The sequence below is a fragment of the Danio rerio genome, chromosome 20, assembly GCF_052040795.2.
Source record: "Danio rerio strain M-AB ecotype USA chromosome 20, GRCz13ab, whole genome shotgun sequence".
Classification (NCBI taxonomy): Eukaryota; Metazoa; Chordata; class Actinopteri; order Cypriniformes; family Danionidae; genus Danio; species Danio rerio.
In genome coordinates, this window is record NC_141040.1 from 40311128 (window position 1) to 40335000 (window position 23873).

General features: G+C 33.7%; 2 protein-coding genes and 1 long non-coding RNA gene across 3 annotated transcripts in view; 1 reads left to right on the forward strand and 2 right to left on the reverse strand.

Moving 5' to 3' along the window:
* adgrf3b (adhesion G protein-coupled receptor F3b) overlaps positions 1-23873 on the reverse strand; it is a 671400-nt gene that overhangs the window by 641231 nt on the left and 6296 nt on the right. The gene's annotated exons all lie outside the window — the stretch shown is intronic.
* Positions 1-23873, forward strand: part of LOC147839397 (uncharacterized) — a 765501-nt gene that overhangs the window by 80423 nt on the left and 661205 nt on the right. The window lies entirely within an intron of this gene.
* Positions 1-23873, reverse strand: part of ptchd4 (patched domain containing 4) — a 161018-nt gene that overhangs the window by 67900 nt on the left and 69245 nt on the right. The window lies entirely within an intron of this gene.

Below are 23873 nucleotides of genomic sequence, written 5' to 3' on the forward strand. Positions count from 1 at the left end.
TTCTAAAGGGGGTCACACACCAGATGCGCCACGACGCATTGCCATGCATTTTAAAATTCTAAGCATAGGTTTCAATCAAGGTGCGCACACCCGGCGACCCAGCCATGACTCAGGACAGTCTATAGCCCCTTTCACACATACAGACCTTTCCGGAAAATTGCCGGCAATTTTCCGGAAAGGTCTGTATGTGTGAACAGGTCCTTTTTGAAAATACCGGTAAATTCGTTCTGGCTATTTTCCGGAAAGAGAAGTTGTAACATTACCGGCAATTTGCCGGAATGCTGTGCTGTGTGAATGCAAAAGGAAGATTGCTGTAATAAGCGCGTGCACGTCTAGAACGTGCTGATGTGAGACGTCTGCTTTAGCCAATCAGAACAGTCAGACGCATTTACGTCCACGCGGTTTGTGAGAATAAAAACCTTTGAATATTTTTCCAGACACATTTAGCTGCTAGAAGTTAGTCAGATCACATTTATATGTTCTTCTTAATGCCAACTGTGTAAATAATCATCGATGAGATGCTTATGATTAGCCGTTGTTTGTTTACCTTCAAGCTTTGCATGTGCCCTTGAAACAGCCTGTGAGCGCCTGCACACGCACATATTATGAACATCTCGACATGCGAAAGTGATCCTGCGAAAGTTGTTCACAATATTGATCATCCACAGAGTTTGTAATTTAGTCAAATGTTTACAAATACAAGCGCAGCCGTTTAAAGCTCATTTGTGGTGAAGGATGTCAGAATTTACCTGTATTTTGGAATGGATGTGTGAATGCTCTTTTCCGGAAAATTTCCGTAACGTCCTCGCCTGTGTGAACAGCGCTTTTTTGAATATACCGGTAAAGTCATTCCGGAAATTTTTCAGATATTTACCGTTATCACTGTGTGAAAGGGGCTTATGTTTTTGCCATGCCACAGAGCACCAACTGAATAGTTTCATTTGAAAAAAAACATGGGAATGTGCGTGTCTGGTGTGCGGTATTTCAACTGTAATGTACGAGTGTGCAACCCGCTTTAGTCGATATAAACGACAAATAAATGTAAACGACAAGTAAAAACGACAGGTAAAAAACTGTGTTTGGAGTAAAATAAGGGTGAGTAAATGAGTATAGAATTTTTTTTTCTTCGCTTTTGAAGGCTTTTCATGCAAAACTTAACTATACCATCATTTCCATAGGACAATATTTGTCTTCAAGCAAAAGTCCATAAATTCTGACCACAAACTAAAAGAAGTCCAGCATTCAGTATTTAAAGTCAATAGCTGATAGACAGATAAATAAACTGAAAAACTGATCCCAAGCTCAACTTAAAATAAACTTTTAAAAAATAGTTTGCTGATACAAATCTCACAGGCTACTCTGAGAAAAAAAAAAAAGATTTAAAAAACACAATTCTAATGTCAGCTTAATTAATGCTGGTTTCACTCAGCGATAAAGAAATGACAGTTGACAATGTAGTCTGCATTAAATTACCCCTTCCTTGAGATGCTGCATCAGACACTCGAGTCGAGAGGCACTTGTTAGAGGCCAGAGCATCTCTGTGTCTTTTCAGCTGACAATTAGAGAAGACTCACCATGGAGGAGCTGAAAGTGATACGGCACGCCAGATGCTGCAAGGCCTCTTGAGAAACCATGCATTTTTTTTTATAAAACAGCATCTGCTGGGTGTGTGTGTGTGCTAACATCAACTCCCTGCTTAGGACCACACACAAAAAAAAAAGATGTTTTCAGGTGGAAATATTCTTTAAACTCTCATAGGGATTATTTGATCACCGTGTCCTTATTTAAAAACCCTTAAATGGTCATTTAGCTCATCGTGAATCTTCATTTTGTACAGGGTTGCAACTCAGCAATACTGCGTTCTGTTTTCCCTACGTGGCGATATATGCCTGACCTATTTTTAACAGAGGACATTAAGAGTTCTGTATGCTTATCTTTGACTTTGTTCTTGCGTTTGCAAAAAATAAACTTTTTCGCCAATTCTCCTTTTGGGGTTGTGCTAATGCTTGGAGAGAGAGCTTATGCTTCCCGGCTGAATGTTCGTTTTGTATCATCTGATGAACTATACTTGCACAATGCATCAATCAACAGTTTCTCACATCCAGCTTATTAAGACCCTTGCAATGGACTATATGCACAGCTAGTGTTTTTCAGCAGTGATGAACTTCCGGTGAAAGCTTTATGTAACTATTTTCAATTTCATAAGGTCTTTTTTACTGCATCGATGTTGTAATTCATTCATTCATTTTCTTGTCGGCTTAGTCCCTTTATTAATCCAGGGTTGCCACAGCGGCATGAAACGCCAACTTATCCGACAAGTTTTTACGCAGCGAATGCCCTTCCAGCCGCAACCCATCTCTGGGAAACGATGTTGTAATGTAATGCAAATATAATCAGTTAAATAGACTTAAGCATCCATTTGGCTGTTAAAGCATAAAAAGAGACGAAAGATCTTACAGTAATAGTAATTGGTTTCCATTTGACTTCCATTGTTTTTTTTCCTATTCTTAAGGCTAAATGAATTTCAGGGTGAAATGTTCCTTCAAGATATTCTTATTATATGCCAGTTTTGCATTTATGCCACAACATTTATATAATAATTTTTTTTTTTTTTATCAAAGAATGTATTGTTTTTTTATAATCAAAATTATCTTTACATTATCGATCACAAGTGAAATTTACTTCCTAAAAACCCAAATGCAAGAATTCTCAACAATTAAAACCAAAATGTTTAAATCTAAATTAAACATAAGAAATATACATATGTACATATATACTGTACATATAGTATACATATTATATGTCAAATATACATACATGCATTTATAGATATGAAGAGTTCAGATGCAAAAACCTCTAATTGCTGTCTAAAATTTCCATTGAAAATGAGTATTTATCTCAGATTCATATGTTAATGTTGAGTTATTTCATTTTAAAGACTTTTAGAATGTAAAGAGTGTATTCTTTGCCATAAACATGAAACTACTGAACTTACACACAGGCACCTGATAAAAATGCAATATTTAAAGGAAATTTCTAACAACTTATAGAGGTTTTTGCATCTGAACTCTTCATACCTACCTACCTACCTACACATAAAAGTAATGGTTTCTGCAGGTTTCAAGTCAAATTTAAGACTTTTTAAAACCCTTTTAAGATCATTATGAATGAAATTTTAGACTTATATAGGGGATAAACACTAAAACAAAGATTTTGTTCTAATGGCCTTATTTTTTGTTTGTTTGTTCATTTGTTTTTTGTTTGGCACGACAAAAATATTAATTTAATTCTCTCTTGGCCACATATTTTAATGTCAAAACAAGAAAACTCTAGTTGTATATACTTTTTTTAAACATATTGTTTCTTTTTAAGTTTAACATTGTTAAAAGGATATTTATAATAGACACAGTTACAGATATGATCAAATATATGTATAATTATATTTGTTTGCTTTTTGTCTAAATGGATTGAGTATAACACCCCATTCACATGGGGCTTCAGCGTCAACTTTTGACAGAGGGCGTGTCTAAAGTTGGGGCTGACGCGATCGTCTTAGCAGCGTTAGCCAAACGAAATTAGTCAGCAATAGGCCACAGTCTGAGCTGGTGTATTTGCATACAGCTATCTGATTGGCTGAATGGGAAGTGTCGGCGCTGACGCCCCGTGTGAAAAGGGCGTAACTGCTATCTAAACTAATGCAATTTGTTATAAAACCATGCCTATTTATAAATATTGTGTCTTTACTTCTGTAAATAGTTTTTGTATAAATGGAAGATCATGTAAGGGAAATATTGCTCTTTAATTATCATGAGAAAATATGTATTTGTTTTAAATTTTCTTTCCTTGATTAGATAATTACATTTGGACGACTAGCTGTAAAAATGGCTGTTGTGAATTGTATTTCTTTGCAATAAAAAAACAATATATATATATATATATATATATATATATATATATATATATATATATATATATATATATATATATATATATATATACATATATATATATATATATATATACATATATATATATATATATATATATATATATATATATATATATATATATATATATATATATATATATATATATATATATATACATATATATTGTAGACTTACAGATGAAAATTAACACCTGTTAAATTCTTTTTAATATTTTAGCCAATTTGAGACTTTAAGGCCTAAAATTTAGCTTTTGAGACCTTTAAAGACCCCGGGGACACAAATAGATCAAAATATAATAACGTAGACATTTTACTTTTTGTTTTACTTGATACATAACTTCGCTTTTGGGAAGAACTTTCATATGTGTGATATAAAGAACTGCAGTGGGAGAAAAAAACCTAAGCAAAATATTTCATAAGTCCATAAATAATACTGCAATAACAGGACAGTCCATTTAGAAAAGGCAAGGAAGCCCTCAGCAATAAAGCACAAGCAATTCCTGTGTCTCGTGCTCTGCAAACAGGCTTCAGCGTCAATACAGGATTTAGCTCCCCTAAATCAGCACATTTACAAGGCCAAAAATGATGTCATGCATATTGATAAGGATGAGTCAACATGCAGCGTTTCTCCCCGGCTGTCATTAAGGAGATCTCTGCTTCCTTCTCTCTTCAGTCTCTAATCAGCCCAAAAATGTGCCTGTCAATATAACAGTCAACAAGAAGCTGCATTTTATCTTACATATAGAGTGCATTGTCTTTCCCTTTTTTTTCTTTTCTTTTTATTCTCTTCTTTTTGTCATTTTCTCATGCTCATTTACATGGAAAAAAACTAATTTATCTGTCTCTCAATCATCAGATTTGTTATCCCAAATGCAAATCACCAATGCAAATCTATGTTTTTTTTTAATTTGTTTCTAAATCTAAGTTTGTTAGCTTTATATTTTCTTTTTCTCCTTTTTTACCTCATCTTTATATCTTGCAGTTCTTACATTTCTCCCTAAATTGCAACATCATTTCACCCATTTGCGACTTTATAGGCTATTGCTAAGTTTTGACTAAACATCTTGCAATTTTTCTATTTACATCTTTTTTCCCTGAAGCATTTGCATGAGCTATTTTTAAGATTTAATTAATTGCAGATATTTTAAAAATATACATTTTTGAAAGGTTCATTTGTAGTTCTAAGGTTAAAATTGGCACATGTTTTTCTTTTACAGGCACTAATATGCTTCTTCAAGGTTTATAGATGGTTTATGTACAAATATGTACCTTATGAAACTACCTTTTGAAAATTACTTTTTCTGAGAGTGTGTATGCTCACTTTATTTTCCTCTGTTTTTAGTTTAATGAACTGAATTAAGTGAAATTTTTGCTTTAAAATGTAACTTTGTCACAATTACAAAAGGAGTATTTGCAATTGTGACTATTTCTGAAAGTGTAAAGTGTATATACATAGTGTTGGATTAACCCATTACAAGTAATGCAAGTTATGTGATAATATTACTTTTCTAAGTAATGAGTAAAGTAATGCATTTTTTTTACTTTTTTGAAAATGAAATGCAAGTTTATTTTTAATTTAATAAATATTAGTTTTTTTAATTGCTTAATATTAGTCACAATGAATCACGCAGTCAATGAGAGAATGTGTTCAATATTTTGAATGCATTGAAGAAAAGGAAAAGGGGCTTGTCTCAATGGACAGTGATTTTACTTAAGACAGATAAAAAGGTACAAAAGTAGCAAACATATTGATTTAAACTTTCAATAATCTGTATATATGTCATATATATATATATAACTCCTGGGTCAGGAAGTTCTCAGATAACATAATCCTAATAAACAAATTTTGTAAGGTAGGTGTATGTTATACAGTGCATTGTTAATAGCAGAACTCCTCTATTTAAAAAAAAAAAGAGAGAGAAAAAAAAATTTCTGAAAGAGATCCCAAGCCTCAGCCCGGTTATAAAAAGTAACTCAGAAGTAACGTAATGCATTACTGACTATGAAAAGTAACACCTCTAGTTACTTTTTGTGGGGTAACTCAATATTGTAATCCACTACTTTCTAACTTTCATCAACCATGTACAATTGTGTGTGTGTGTGTGTGTGTGTGTGTGTGTGTGTATATACAATTTTTATTACAATTTTGACTTTTCTCCTGAATTGCAACTTTATTTCTCATTACTCTTTAAGAAAGACAATGTGTCTCAGAAAAGTCAGAAGTATGCATATACTGTACTGTACTTACAGTGCTTAATTTATATTCCCTTAAAAAGATATCCAATGCCTAACCTGCTAAATACATTTAAACAGAGCATACTGTATTACATTACCTGACAACACAAAATAATATAGCTTAAAGTAAGCATTAATTTTTTAATGAGTTTTTTTCTTTCTGCTGACCAAGATAACGCCGGATTGAGATTGTCATGCGCAATCCATTTATAAAGTCTTTGTAAAGAATCAGACATATGATAGCTGGAAATCACTAAAGCATATAAATCCGCTAATTACTTTTCTTTCAAATGCAGATACCATGTATTACATGGATAAAAGGAGCCGTGCCATATATCATAATTAATTTGATCTAATTATTAATTAGACTGAGAGAAACGGACATACGTCGCCTTTATTCCTACAGATTTACGTAATAATGTTGGTCCGTGTGGGGCTTTAATTCAATGTGTAAGTCACATTGAGTGAGTCCCTGTGATTTTTAATTAGGTGGCAGATAGTGGCTTGTCTGAGGAAAGACTTCCAATAGGAAACGGCTCTTCCCATGTAATCTCTTTCAGATAAGGATGTTGGGCCCCCATCAAATTGATCTTTTGCCCTTCAGATAAGGAGTGTATTTCATTAGAGGGCATTTTTATAATTCTTTAGCCGACCGATTTGGTGATATGACGGCCATTCAACAGCAAACAAGAATGAAAGCAGATGGCAAACAGGTCAAGAAAACAATGCATCTTTCTCATATACTATATACTGTACTGTACGTATAGTTAAAGTCAGAACTTTAAAACCCAATGAATTATTAGCCCCTCTGTATATATATTTTTTTCAATTACTGTTTAACGGAGAGAAGATTTTTTTTAACACATTTCTAAACATAATAGTTTTAATAACTCATTTCTAATAACTGATTTATTTAATATTTGCCATGATGACAGTCAATTATATTTTACTATATTTTTCAAAACATTAACTAGGTTAATTAGTTTAACTAAGCAGGTTAGGGTAATTAGAGATTTTATTATATAACTGTAGTTTGTTCTGTAGACTATTGAAAAAAAAGCTCATGAGGCTAATAATTTTTACCTTAGAGTAGTTTTAAAAAAATTAAAAGCTGCTTTTATTCTAGCTGAAATAAAACAAATAAGACTTTCTCCTGAAGAAAAAAAATATATTTTCAGACACACTGTGAAAATTCCCTTGCTCTGTTAAAGATAATTTATAAAATATTGAAAAAAATCAAAAGGGGTTTAATAATTCTGATTTCAACTGTGTACAGTATATATAGTATCAAATAAAATAAATACACAGCAATGTCCTTAAAGGTAATTTTATAAAGAGCTAGTGATGTTTTTGTATCATAATGTGATAAATATGAAGTTCAAACAACTTATCTGAAATTTAAATATTTTTGTCACAGTATAAATAAATATCAGATTTAACGTAACCTTGAAGCATAACAGTATTAGTTAAGACCAAAATAAGCAGTGCACTTCATTAAAGAGCATTTTAGAATTCATTAGTCAACAGGAATGAAAACAAATGATATACAGGTCAAGAAAGAAATGCATGTGACATATGCTGTAAGAGTTTTTTTTTTTTTAATTTCCATTTATCATTATTGACATTTCTGTAGTTTAAAGCAATAGAATAAGAAATACTATAGAGAGAAATAAGTCTGAAAAATTACAGAAAATGTACTGAAAAAAGTGTTGCATGCAGAACTGTTGCAAACAATTTATTTGTGTTGAATTTAAACAAACAAATTAAGTTTAATAATGTTCAACTTAATTTGTTTGTTTAAATTCAGCCCAAATAAATTGTTTACAACCACTTAACGTAAAAAAAAAAAAAAAAAAAAAGAGTAAATCCAAGGAATCATCTTTGAATAATTTTTTTCAGTGTGGCAGCAATATACAACACAGAGACATTATATCACTTTAAACTTTTAAAATGGTTAATAAAAGTCTCTTTTTTGAACTTCTCAATGTAACAAAGATCAGGTAGATCAGGTCCCATAATGCATTTCAAAAGCATAAATTAATTGGGGAAAAAAAATAAAAATTAAACCATGAATCACAAAATATAGAAAACTGCAATTTTTTAGGTTTTTTTTGCAATGTACTGTCTATATAAATGAATCCAAACACTGCAACTTCCTAAAAGACTATTTCATAAAGAGCTTGAATTATATTTTTTGTAGAAATATTTGTCTATTGATGAACAGCACTTATTAATAAATGTCTTTAATAAATGTGAATTTATTTATAAATGTCTTGATTATCCATTCTTATGCTACCTTGCTGCAAGTATTATTATGACTGAGATAAGAAGTGTATTTTATGAGAGGACATTTTTGAGACTCTTTAGCTGACTGATTCAGTGATATAAAGGCAATAAACAGCCAAGAATGAAAGTAGAGGGCAAACAGGAGAAGAAATAAAAAAAATTTCCTCAAATAAATGTCTAATTTGCTGCTTATTCAAAGTAAGACTGTGTTAAGTTTAAGTATGGGGTAAGATTTAGGAATATGAAAATTGGTTATGCAGTACCCGTAAACTGACAATGTGCTATATTACCAACACACACACACACACACACACACACACACACACACACACACACACACACACACACACACTCACACTCACACTCACACTCACACATTTATATATATATATATATATATATATATATATATATATATATATATATATATATATATATATATATATATATATATATATATATATATATATATAAAAGAGTATACAGTAATAATGAGTATTGCTTTACAAATTAAAGTGATACCAACCCTGTTAAAAAAATCTTGTTAAATTAGCAGTAACTTACTCGCAACAATCATCCAGTAGCTGCTGTATTTCACAAAACAGTAAAATTACTGTAATACTAATTACAATAGTGTTATGTTTACTGTAAAATGTACCTGCAAGAGTGTGTGGCATTTTTCACGGTAATACTGTATTTAGATGCACAGTAACTGATTAATTCCTGAGTTCATTGAAAAATCTACAGTAACATACTGCAAGCCATGTACACAGTATAAAAATGTTCAGAATACAATTTGTATACTTTGAAAACAGCAATATATACAGTAACACACTGTACGCAGCTCATACAGTAAGAAACTATTGAGAAATGCAGTATAATACTGTAAAAACAACAGAAATCCTTTACAGTGAAAATTAAAAAAAATTGAGAATATTCTCTTATAATTTGAAATGTAAATCTTATTGTCATACTGTAATTAAATGTCTTTACTGTACAATTTTTATGCCACCTTACTACATTAAAGTATTAATTATGAATGAGATTAGAAGACATTTTTACAATTCTAGAGATAAATGGTGATATGATGGGCATTCCACAGGCAACAGAACTGAAAGTAGATGGCATATAAGAAATCATATTTTTTCTTTAAAGCAATCTAACACTGCTATGTCCTTTCAACATTTAAATATCACTTTTATCAATATCAACAAATAAAAAATGAAAGAAATTATTTTAGTCTCTCTCTCAGTTGAGCTGGATATAAAGACAAAATACATTATTGCATGTCTGTGTGTGTGCGTGTGTATGAAGGTAATTCAGTTGCGAAACTCGAGAGCTTGCAAATGTAAATGTGAGCACTTGTGATAATAATATTTGTATGTGTAGGTTGAAATGTACACTTACAGCTCTGATGTGAACAGCTGAAATCCTCGATTTGCACACACACACAACAATCCACACACTTGTGTTTTAAATTCGAAGTTGCAGATTAATAGTTGTGTATTTGTAAAATGTCATTCACAAATACAAAGTGACAGACACACGTGTGCACGGCAAATTTGACTGCATCTTCGCTCTACAACCACAGGTCGGCACTCACAACCTCTCAGATTCGTCAGTACAACTACAAATCTCCCGCGCTCTGACTTTTGCTACACATCTCCCGCGATCTCTGTAGCAGAACTCATCTGTGCACTCGCAGATGCAGAGGCGTGAGCAGCGCTGGGCAGGGGAGGGCGGGGCTGGTGTAAAGCTGTTTGATTGGCTGATGCCTGACCAATGAACAATGCCAGCAGCCAACAGGACTGAGGTGCAAAATAATCATTTCCCACGATTATTTTATTATTTAGGGTTTATTTCAACTCTTTTCTGAAGAGATTCTTGTTAAAAATAATAAATTCTGTGGAAATGTACATACCAGTAAAAGAGCAGCAAAGCCAGTTTATTGGCTAGAGCCAGCCAATGAGATGGGGCGTTTCTGTTTGTCAGGACACAGGGCAGCTCACATTGTTGGAGGCCTCGAGCAATCAGAGGGTAAGTTATGATAATTATTAATAATTATAATTATTAGATAATTATTAAAAATCATAACTTACCCTCTGATTGCTCGAGGCCTCCAACAACGTGAGCTGCCCTGTGTCCTGACAAACAGAAACGCCCCATCTCATTGGCTGGCTCTAGCCAATAAACTGGCTTTGCTGCTCTTTTACTGGTATGTACATTTCCACAGAATTTATTAAATTTAACAAGAATCTCTTCAGAAAAGAGTTTAAATAAACCCTAAATAATAAAATAATCGTGGGAAATGATTATTTTGCACCTCAGTCCTGTTGGCTGCTGGCATTGTTCATTGGTCAGGCATCAGCCAATCAAACAGCTTTACACCAGCCCCGCCCTCCCCTGCCCAGCGCTGCTCACGCCTCTGCATCTGCGAGTGCACAGATGAGTTCTGCTACAGAGATCGCGGGAGATGTGTAGCAAAAGTCAGAGCGCGGGAGATTTGTAGTTGTACTGACGAATCTGAGAGGTTGTGAGTGCCGACCTGTGGTTGTAGAGCGAAGATGCAGTCAAATTTGCCGTGCACACGTGTGTCTGTCACTTTGTATTTGTGAATGACATTTTACAAATACACAACTATTAATCTGCAACTTCGAATTTAAAACACAAGTGTGTGGATTGTTGTGTGTGTGTGCAAATCGAGGATTTCAGCTGTTCACATCAGAGCTGTTAGTGTACATTTCAACCTACACATACAAATATTATTATCACAAGTGCTCACATTTACATTTGCAAGCTCTCGAGTTTCGCAACTAAATTACCTTCATACGTGTGTGTCTGTGCAGATATCTTAACAAAAGATCCCTTATTTCTAAACTTTCACAATGAAATAGAAAACGAAGGACACAAAGTTCTGAATGAAATTTTATAAAGAAATATAAATGTCTCTCTGACAGTGGCGTTAAAAATCGAAGAGGCACATTTTAAGACATTGTGAAATAAATGTGGAATTAATCAGAGTTTCAAACATTACACTTTAGAAAGCGACAGAGAGCCTTATTATACTCCCGCCGCAATAAGGCACAAGGCGTGTTTTGGTGCGATTTGTTGATATTTTCCAGCGCAATGTTATTTTTCAAGCTTTGCATAACGTTGGTTAAATATCAAATCCATTTGCACTACTTTGTTGACTCGTGTGCCGGTCTAAGGAGGTTTTTTAAGGTGCATTGTTGGCTCATTTGGCTTTTTTTTAGTTTCTTCATGAAAATTAGCATTTTTTATTATAATGTTATTATTATTAGCAATATTATTTATTATATCGTATTCATATTTGATTTAATAAAACAAGTTTAGATTTTTCCATCTGTCGGGTTTTGGAGATGTACTGTATGCATCACCATATGGGGCACAAGAAAATTACGTTTGTTTGGATATAACTCAGTTTTTTGAACACACTTTGTTTATAATTTATTGGTTTGCTGTAAGTTAGAACTGAGTTTAGAAATAGTTTTGAAACAAATCTTTGTGCCTAACAAACAAAATTAAGTATGTAGGCTAATGGACGTCTTCAGTGGAGTGTGAACAACAAAGTTTCCTTATCCGCAAAAGTAAAGGAGTAAAGTAAAGAGTAAATGTAAAGAGAAAGAGGAAGTAAAGAGGACAAATGGAGTAGGCTCATTCTTTATTCTCACGTTGCAGATAGTCTGTTAAACTGTTTTCTTGCTTTCTCGCTAGTAAATTGTTTAGTTCTTCTATTCAGTTTTTCCACTAACAAAGTCTGCCATGTAAACAGAAAATGCACCATGGCACAATGCAACTGACTCTTAAAGAGAATGGGAAATTAGACTCTGATTGGTTTAATGTGCGTTATGCTCAAAACACACCCATAACTCATTAAGAGAATAAGCACAACACTGTTAGACCAGGCGCCATGGTGCATAGCAAAAGTGGATTTGAACATGCCCTTATTACTAAATACCAGAGTACTAGTTCTATCAGATGTGAACCAAAAATCGTACTATTAACCCAGATAACAAAGTAAAATTTTATATACTATTTTTACATTATGGGTCACCAATTATACATTGACAGCAAAAACAACAACAACATCAAATATGTCAATTATGCAGTTTTTTCCATGATTAATGAGAGTCTGAAATGTATGACTCGCAGTACTGGGTTGCAGCTAGAAGTGCATACGCTGTGTTAAACATATGCTGGATAAATTGGTGGTTCATGCTGCTGTGGCGACCTCTGATGAATTAAGGAACTAAGCCGAAAGAAAACAATGAATGAAATTTATGAGACAATATATTCTAAGATTTATCAGTATTAACACTGATATTTAATCATTATTAATCGATGATTGGATATGGTAATGATTATGCAAAACGTTCAAATGTTATATAAAACCTACTCAGTTATTTCAAACAAAACTAAAATATAACAACAAAAATTACTGTCAAAAATTGGAAATAGAATAAATAAATTTTACATAATTAATTATAGATTTTCAGAAAAAAAGGTCTTTCTTTCATTTTTTTAAATATAATCTTTATAGCAGAATAAATTAATCTATTGCTTAGTGCCGTTCCCTGACTAAAAATATGCATTATAAAAGAGTTTTAAATGCTTGTCTTCCCTGTCATGATGGATACAAATGCATTATGAGGATAAAACATTATAGTAACCATTAGTAAATTTCAATGCCTATAGACTGAAGTAGAGTTTAACAGAAATAAAAGTCAAGTAATTAACCAGCTGTTGAATAAGTAAACTAAAATACAGAAGTTAATAAAATCTAATTTACCAACATGTTGGTAATTTTCTCCTCTTTGCAGGTAGCATTGAAAAGAGAGCCAAGGAACTTAATGCTCCTTACAAGAACATGATATGGTTTAGAGAACACGGTTTTGTTCTACAATAGACCACAGGCTCTTTTGTAGAATAAAAGTAGAGTTTTTTTTCTCCCTCTAAATGGCCTTTGGGTAACACTTGGTGGAATCTGGCGCAATTTCCAGAAAGAGATGCATGCTGGGTAGGAACAGATTAGTAAGGCTAATGTAGCTTGTAAAATGCCAGATATATTGATGGCCTCTTCAGATCTGGCAAGGTGGCACTGGCCAATGAGCTGCACAAAGATGAAGCACGGCTCGATCCATCTAAAAATAGAGAGCCACTGGACAAGAGCAAGCGAACAAACGGCCGGTTCACAATGCAATGATTTACCGGCTCTGGGGTGTAAATCCCGCCATACTTCAGGCTAGCAAATTAAACTCATTTCATGCCTTGTGAACAGTTGAATAAACTGAATCTCACTGAGGTTCACCTGAGACAAGGGCATGTCAAAGTTGATTAGTGTCATAATGACAACCAAAGGTCAGATTAAACACATTTCATGGAGGCACAATGGACTGTTGGCCGATTACATGGATTTTAACTGAAAGATAAAAAGCATTTTACAGAAGAATTTGTGTAGCTTTTGTAACAAAATAAGTCAGAAATCGCATAATGCTTGAGTATATAGTGCATTTGAATTTAAATTTCTAGGACTGTAAGAAAAGTGCACTCACCGGCCACTTTATTAGGTACACCTATCCAACTGCTCGTTAACGTAAATTTCTAATCAGTTTAGTGATAATTGGATTTCTCAAATATTAAAATTAATATCTTGGTATTGATATTAATATTGATATTTTAGCCTCACGTGAGGGCACCAATTAATGTAGAAAGAACATATAAATAACTCCTTTTAAACGGGGCACCAGACAGCTTTCCACTGTCAAAATAATTAACAATAAAATATTGTTAATTAAATTATACAAATGAGGAGTTTATTATCTGGCCAAATCTGAAGAATAATGAGATCGTTTGACTTGTAGAGCCTTTTTCTGTATTATCAACACAAGGAAGACACAATTGTAATAAATGTGTATTTATTAACAAAATAATAATCAAGGGTAACTACAATTACTAAATGTACAATAAATGCAGTGCATAGACTTTTTACTGAAACACACTATGCCAAGGTCTAATTTAGAGGGTTGGAAAGTGGAATATTTACATTTCTGCTTTTGATGCAGTGGTTGGAAGAAGTTGGATCTTCTTGCAGATCTTGAAGCACGAAACAAGCAGACTTGGCTCTATTGAGCAATTGTACATTCTGCAACACACAGAAATTGGAGATTTCTAAAGGTGGTGGTCCAATGTCCGGGACACGCTGACATCTTTATCCTTGAGCTTAGAAATCTGTATATTCTGAAACATGCAGAAATTGAAATTTCTGGAGGTGGTGGTTCGATGTTGCAGCAAAAGTTCTGATACCACTCTCACTTCCACTCGTTGTTACTACCATGCTCCTGCACCACTCTTGCTCTGAACTGAACCACACTTCTGAACCACCCTGAACTGAACCAGCCTGCATTGTGATTAGATGATCCTGTTGGTCACTGGGAGGTGTCATCCATAATGTGGCCTGCATTTGAATAGTCATAGTCCACCAGTTAACTATTATAATATTTAAGAGTCTTAAATATTTTCCTGTGCATAATTCACCTTAATAAGCAAAGTTTTATACAGTGGAGTATTTCAAGCAGTGAATATTAAATATATACATGATCATTTAAATCTACAGGTATATGAAGTGAAATATTCCATTTGTGTCTCTTTTGTAAAATGTAAGTTTTCTGATCCATGTGTCTTCTCTGTGTCTTGAGATGATGTAGAATGTTGATTGGATCAAAAAGTTGTTTTGCAAGTTCTGGGCTCTTAACACCTTTGTCTTTCAGATAAACAAAAGACAGATGGTCACTGTCTCAATTGCCACTTTCTGATGAGCTTAAGAAAAAGGTCAGAGTTTAGTGTAAACTCTGCAGTATTTGTTTATATTGGAAATTAATTTCCACAAGTTCATTTCCACAAGTTTCTGGCTTTACCGCTGATCACTACATCAGTCAATCACATGGTAGCAACTCAATGCATTTAGGCATGTGGACATAGTCAAGACGATCTGTTGCAGTTCAAACCAAGCGTAAGAATGGGGAAGAAAGGTGAATTAAATGACTTGGAATGTGGTATAGTTAGACGGAATGGTCTGAGTATTTCAAAAACTGCTGATTTTCAAAAAAAAAAAAAAAAATGCAGATTTTCTGAGACATGCGCCAAGAGTGAATCCCCCCCTTCCAGTTAATATACGGCACTGCCGCCGTGCTGTCTGTCCTGACCAGCACGTGCTGCTGCTCCAGCACCGGAAAAAAAATGGTGGAGAGCAAGGAACACTGCCAACAACTCTAGGCGTTTGATATGCCAATGCAACTGGGTTCCTTTCCACAGGCCCGCAGCTACATGTCCGCAATACACAGCCCCCCAGCCCGTGCTGGAAGCATTTGTTGAAACAACAACATGACTGGATGCCTGTCCTAGAGGCACTCCGGCCTGTAGAAATGAGGGGTCATTCCAAGGGCTGAGGGCGCAGAAGCTATTAATTAACAATATGATTAGCTGGTAATTCGTTGTTGCTTTATTTTATTACTTCGATTTTAACCTGTTTTGATCTATGTTGTCTTTTACTGTAAAGCACTTTGAGAAATATATAAATACATTTTACTTTCGGAATGGCTGCACTTCACTCATGAAAATTTACTAAACAGATGTAAATGTGCACCTTATGGTCAGTTTCCACTGAGTGGTACAGTATGGTACGGTACGGTACACTTTTGTTGTTTCCACTGTTAAAAGGTACCAAAAAAGTAAACTGTCCCATACCACTTTTTGGGTACCCTTCGCAAAGGGTACTTAGCACGACAAGAGGGTACCAAAAGGCAGAGCTAGATGAGCAGCTGAACGCTATTGGTTTACAGGGATACATCACCAGCGCGTACACAAAAAAGAGAAGGAAAACAAAGGAACTGCCATTTTTAAATACACAGCCAAGACATTACACCCTAATAGTATATACATATAATAATGACTCATGGTCAACCTGGGCTTAAATAAATCTTGTCGTCGTCTTGATGAACAGCCACAAATCCAAGAAGAAGAGCTACCCTGTGCCCCGTAGTTGTTAAAAGGCCCATCTAAAATGTTTAGAAAGCTCGCCGCGCATCTATATTTGAAATAACAAACCTTTTGAGCTAATGATAATAACGTGCATGTGATTATTAAAGTGCTCTGACATCCGATCCTTTCAGAAATGGACAACCACGAAAAAAGTGAAGCGCGAAAAAACAAAGATGTCATGTTTAACTATTATCATCACCTTTTGGACTATTATAAACTCAGATTGACGGAATGACTTTCTAACAGAGGTTCTGGTGTAGAATAAAAATACAGAGGAGAGGTTTGCACTGACTGTGGGCTATTTGTTGCGTGTTGTTTTTGAACACAAATAAGGACTAAATGTATGTTGTGTGTAGTTTTTCTGCAATTGGTAACGTCTCAGAGACAGTAAGGGTCTGTATGTGTTCATATATGTAGCATTTATTTTATATAATTGCAGACGTTACAGTAGGCTATTTCACACATCATTGATCTGCAGTTGTAATCAAATCATGTTCACAGAAAGGTGAGTAATAAACATTTATACACAAGTATTTATGTGTATACAAGCATCTGTTTTGCGAGAAGTGCTTCTCATACAATATGTGAACAACCTGTACAGCTTTACTTTGACATTTCCTTAAGCGAGAATGACGTCGACTGAAACTTTAGGTCATACACCATGCTCACCAAAGCTACTGCTACCATTAGTATGGTTTTGACAGTGGAAACACAAGCCTGATAAAGGTGACCCGTACCATACCGTACAATATTGTACTGTACCACCCAGTGAAAACGGGCCATTAAAAATGCGATTATTTGCATCACTGGCACTTCATTATTGTATAATAGCCAAGTTCTACATTTTTAACGTTATACTCATGTTTTAGAGTTTTTATTAGAGCCATCATATTCATGTTTTTATTAAATGGTTGAGCTACCAGTTGTTTAAATCCAAAGGGTTGTTGAATGCCTCTTTTACAGTACATTCCACAGTGTAAAAGCTTCTTAAAGCTTTGACAAAGAGTTCAGAAAGACATTCCCGGTTGCCCACCTCCTGACGGCAGCTCTGCACTCACATTATTCACTGGCTGAAAATGCCTGGTGAGTATAAGCAAATTGCAGCTATACTGCCAAATAAGTGCCTGTGCTGAAGGCTGGTAAAGGGAATAAGATGTCAGTGTTGTTTTGCGATTATTTCACTGAAAGTGATGGAACAAACAGGTTCACTTTCAGCGCAGCTCCTTTTGTGCAAGAATATCTCTAAACGCTTACCAAAAATAGCACTGTTACTTTCAGACACCGGTCTGATGCAAGTCCTTTTGGGTATTTGTTAGTACTACAGAGAAGAACAGAAAGCAGGAATGATGGATCTGCTCCACCACACAAATGTACAGAATGCAGCAGAGCAAAATGGAGAAGGCACTTTTGTGTGTGTTGTCTTTTAAATATTTGTCATTCAGTCTTCATATCACACCATTTTGTTTTACTTTCCACTTTCGTGTCTGAAGAACAAAGCCTAACAAGTCTGTTCAAAAGCTCAGAGCCTTCGGACTCAGGGGAAGCCTTGAATCTCTTGTAAAATGTGGGACCAGTTTGGGATGAGAGTATTAAAAATCTTTGTGTTTGTTAAACTTCCAACAAGCTGAAAATGAATGAATGAATGATGTATCACACATAGAGAATGTACTTTATGTTACTTAAATACTTGGCTTTTATTCCTAGTTTTGGCTGCATATATAGTTTTGTTGTATATTTACAATCTATACAATAAGCTCTAAAATGTAATTATATATATATAATTGTAATTATATATACATACATACATACATACATACATACATACATACATACATATATACATACATACATACATACATACATACATACATACATACATACATACATACATACATACATACATACATACACACACATATATATATATATATATATATATATGAAGTCAGAATAATTAGCCCCCCTTTGAATTTTCTTTTCTTTTTTAAATATTTCCCAAATTATGTTTAACAGAGCAAGGACATTTGAACAGTATGTCTGATAATATTTTTTCTTCTGGAAAAAGACTTATTTGTTTTATTTCGGCTAGAATAAAAGCAGCTTTTAATTTTTTAAACACCATTTTAGGGACAATATTATTAGCCCCTTTAAGCTATATTTTCTTTCAATAGTCTACAGAACAAACCATCTTTATAAAATAGCTTGCCTATTTACCCTAACCTACATAGTTAATCTAATTAACCTAGTTAAGCCTTTAAATGTCACTTATTTATATTTATCTATCTATCTATCTATCTATCTATCTATCTATCTATCTATCTATCTATCTATCTATCTATCTATCTATCTATCTATCTATCTATCTATCTATCTATCTATCTATCTATCTATCTATCTATCTATCTATCTATCTATCTATTTATTTATTTAATATAGGTGGGCATAGATACATTCTTTTAATCTAGATTAATCTGATTAAATGGCTCATTTGAATTCTGCCTAAGGCATTCACAATATGTCTGCTACTCACATAATAAGTCTTTGAGAACGAGTTGCTCAAGCCAGGTGGCGCATTAGACCAGGGGCACATCTCCTGTTTCCAAAATGCATCATAAACTGCTTAAGAAACTGTTCTACTATAATAATTGGTGATGAAAATAGATAATGTTCAATAAAATGTAATTGTGATTACTAACTGTTTATCCAGCTTAATGTGAATTCTGAACCGTAGGCCTACATAAGCTTGAAACAGCGATTTTTGATCACCTTAATCCGACTAAAGTCACAACTAAACTAAACAGAAATGGAAATAAGACATGAAGTGTGCAAATATTAGTGGAATTATTGGAGTAAACACCGCGATCAAACTATTGCCATTTTGTAGGACTTTTCTTTATATTTCACTAAGAGACCACCTAAAAAAAAGTAAAATGGTAACTTTAAATTATAATATTTATTTACCATAGTAAAACATTTTGATGATCTTCTTTAAACATTTTGTTGACTATGCATAAATAGTCCATCAGTAAGCATTAAAGAAAACGACTAAAAGCAACATTAATACAAACATTCAGCATTTTAATCATATTATTTACAATGCATGCAGAAAGTATTCATAGCGCTTCACTTTTTCCACATTTTATTATGTTACAGCCTTATTCCAAAATGGATTAAATGAATTTATTTCCTCAATATTCTACACACAATACTCCATGGTGACGATGTAAAAAAAGATTTTTTGAAATTATTGCAAATTTATTAAAAATAAAAAAAAACTGAAAAATCACATGTACATAAGTATTTATTAAGAAACTACTGTATAGTTTTTCAGCAAAGCTTGATCAAAAAATGTAAATATATAGATGCTGGGAACATATTCAGCTGACCAGGTAAATCCAATAAAACCATGCCACCTATGATCCAAACCATGGCCTTTTAGTGCAGAGGAGTCAGCAGGTTTCAAAGAGCTCATTAGTAATTAAGTACTGCCTAAGCCCTGTATAAGCCCCATCAAAGCCAGTATGACATTGAACCCCAGCTTTGGAGCACAAGGAGCTTTTACTGAATAGGAACAGAACAGGTCTATTTTTGGTTGGGATGTTCAGAACTTTTTAGGGTTTGTAAATTCAAAAGTCCAAAGGAGTGACACTTTCTATAAACACAAAATGTTAAAAATGACTTTACTTTAAGAGTTAAAATAACTCTTTGTTGAGGACGTCAATTCTTTTTCAGACACCTTTTGTTTGTGCTTAAAACAACTTCTGCTGCTTTATTATAACGAGAAGTATCAGTCCCTTGATCTCTGAAAATAGGTGAACTTTTTTTAATAATACTATTTTTGCTAACTGCAACTAGACGAGTCCAATAAATCCTATTTGAATATTATTGAGACTGGTATTTAAGTGTTTGTAGATTATGTTGCAAAGATACTCAAAGACAAGTGGCTAGCCATTACAAGACCTAAATTTCAATGTTGAAATATGGTTGAAATAAGATCATATGTATTTTTAACTTTGAAAAAATGCTAATACAAACATTTCATGTTGAACGGTTCGGTTGAAAACCAGCCTGCATAAGACCAGGCTATAACGTTGAAATACAGTTGAAAAAAATGTCAGTTGTTGCTTTAAAGTTGACTGATAAATGGTTGAAAAAAATTTATAGATCATAATAAAACATGTCAACCTTGATTTACAGTATATAAGGATTTCTCTATGTTGAATGAATGTCATGGCTTCACCCAATGTCTGTTAATAAAGTGCAAAGACAAAAGAAGACATTTTGAAAAAATGGTGATAACCAATGTACGGGGAATATAAAATGGAAGTCAGTGAAGACAATCAACAACTTTTTTTAAAAAGTAACTCATACAGGTTTGGAATGATGAGATGAATTATAAAGGGGTTAGCTCACCCAAAATAAAAGTTCTGCCATAATTTACTTTTCCTCCACACGTTCAAAGCCTATTTGAAGTACTTTCTTCTGTTGAACAAAAATTAAATCAGACAAATAATTTAAAAAAATCAACTTTTGACTTTTATTAATAACCCTTTATGTCAATAGCAACTTCCCCAAATTTTACAGAATATCTTGTTTTTTTTGTTCAATAGAAGGAAGAAACTGATACAAGTTTAGAACCACTAAAGTGGAAGTGTGGGTACAGTGAGGAAATATACATTTTTTATGAACTATTCCTTTAATTGAAAAATTTGGTGGGGATTTACTCACCATTCAAGATGTAGGTAACTTTTTTTTAGTAAATATAAAAAGTAGATTGATCCTGTTTACAACAAGGGGGGGGGGGGGGGGGTAGAGGTCGACATGAATAAAACACAATTAATGGGAAATTTAATAAATAAAATAAAATATTATCATTAAATTCCAGCTGCAGCCGTATGTGATCTATAGCTGATTAACCAAGTGGATGCATGATAATAGCCTTCTGAGCCAACTAGTAGGCACAGAATCTGGCCCATATCTATCAGCTGATAACCACTGATAACGCCCATTCAAAATATGATAATATTCGAATCAGCAGAAAACACACACAGAAGCAAATTCCATTTCTGGGTGAACTATCCCTTTATTTTCCTTAAGCATTTAAGGTGGCTGGTAGCAAAACTGTTCATAAACTTATATTATGAGTCTTTTTTTATTCATGGCTTGCACTAAAAATGCATATATTAACCACAATCAAAACTACACTATATTCAAACCCCTTTCTTATTTTATCTTAATTATAAATAATATTGCTAGAGGTCTGATAGCTATTATATTTAAATAGCTTTTTAAATAAGTCATTTTTCTTCGGTCAGGAATGGCTAGCATGAAAATCTACAGCTTGGCAAAGCAACATCTTCCTTCCTTGTTCTGCTTTCTCTCAGCGGGATGATCAGGACAGCCTGCCAACCCCCCAAAACTGTCACAAGATGTTGAAAAAAACAATAACAACAACAAAGGCAATGATTAAAGATAATCCTAATCCACATGCACACGATTTAATATGCATTTCCCAAATCGCTCACCTAATTAATACAGAAAGGAGGATTATATCAAGACAGACACAATAGCTTTGCCAGATCAACTCTCTAAATCATTCATGAGGAAAACAAGCCACGCAAGCCTTTTTACAGTATTCCCTGTCCCTATATGCCAAAATCCGATCAGGGAAAACAGTCTAATAAACTCTCGATGTGACAATTGATTTAATCGCTTCTGAGCACTGCAGTGATAACATTATATCCTTATAGCTTGACGTCAGCAAACGTATTGCGTAAATTTAATTTGGCTTCAGCCATCCCATCATGCTCCTTAAAGCACAGCACCTTTCCCAGAGGCTCTGACTCTTCAGTCTATTGTCCTCATTATGTTTTTTACTTAAATGACATTTGGCAAGTGTAAGGTTATACACATGAGCTCTAAAAGAGCTGTGGAGGGCAACTGTTTGCTTACAAAGAGGAATCTAAACAAAATGTTCTGGAGCAGTGAGAAATAATAGCAGCACCAGGTGAAGCCACATTACATCCTGCTAGAGCACTTCAAACTCAAAAGATATGCAACACTGGAAAGTGGAAATGCTGTTGTGTTGCATTTGAGACAAATTTACAGACTTTCAACATTTAATTGATAGATTGCACAACTCTACACTTTTTCCACAGGCCCACAGAAGGTTTTGTTCACTCAGTGTTACAGTATGTAGACTAGATGACTCATACAAAACTGAAAACTCTCGACGTGTCAAACCCTCATGTCTCATTTCAAACTTACTTGTTTGGTATCACTTTATTTGGATGGTCCCTTTTGTTATTTAGATGGTCCCCCAACATTATACGTTGAAACTATATGCCAAATAATTATAATTAGAGTTTAAGTTGACTAGGTTAGGGGAAGTTGACATTTACTTGCAAAGTTTCTTTTAGGATAATGTCTGTTTGTGGAGCAGTATAAGCAGTTATTAAGCAGACAGTCTACTAATATTCTATAAGACTTACAGTAGTTGGCATGAAACGTATTGTCAACAAAATGTGTAAAAAAGAACCATCAAAATAAAGTGATACCCTTTTTTTCCTGTGGAACAGAATATAATTTATTTTTAAGGACCCTGTTGCTTGAACTCTAACATTCTTCAAAATATATATAATGTGTTCTGCAAATGAAATAAAACCATACAGATCTGAAACAACATAAGGCAGCAGTAACCAGACTATCCAAACAAGAAAAATTGATTCTTTCATAAAATATAGCATGCAAACAACAGTGCATAAAATGATTAAGACATTCAAACACACAAATCCATGAAACGATAGGCAAACAATACTTGGAAGATGCACTGCATTTACTGAGTTGTAAAGTGTGCAGAGAATCTGCAAAAGAGTGAAAAAAAAATGTGCATAGTGAAATGTAATTTTATAGGAATAGTTAATAAAAAAATGGTCTGTCATTTTTTCTGAAGATCTCCATTCATGTTGCATCATGGGATAACAGGAGTAAACTGTTTTGGAGGAAAAATTCAACATTTTTAGTGTACACAATATTACAAAATAATAAACAGAATTCCCACTAACAGAGTTTAAAAAAACAAAGTAGACATTTTCCACCATTTTGGGCTTTAGCTCAAGATGTTAACCTCAAACCTGATGCCACATGGCATGTCTAAAACAAAAAACTGTGCATTTTTATTATATTATTGTTTTTAAAACATGAATGAGAAATCCACTGAAATATCACAGTGACAAACAATTAATCCACAACTGATGTATACTAAACAATTAACACAAATTAACAAGAGAACAGTGTACAGTATATAGCTACAGTATAGCAGGAATGAACCACCAACTTATGCAGC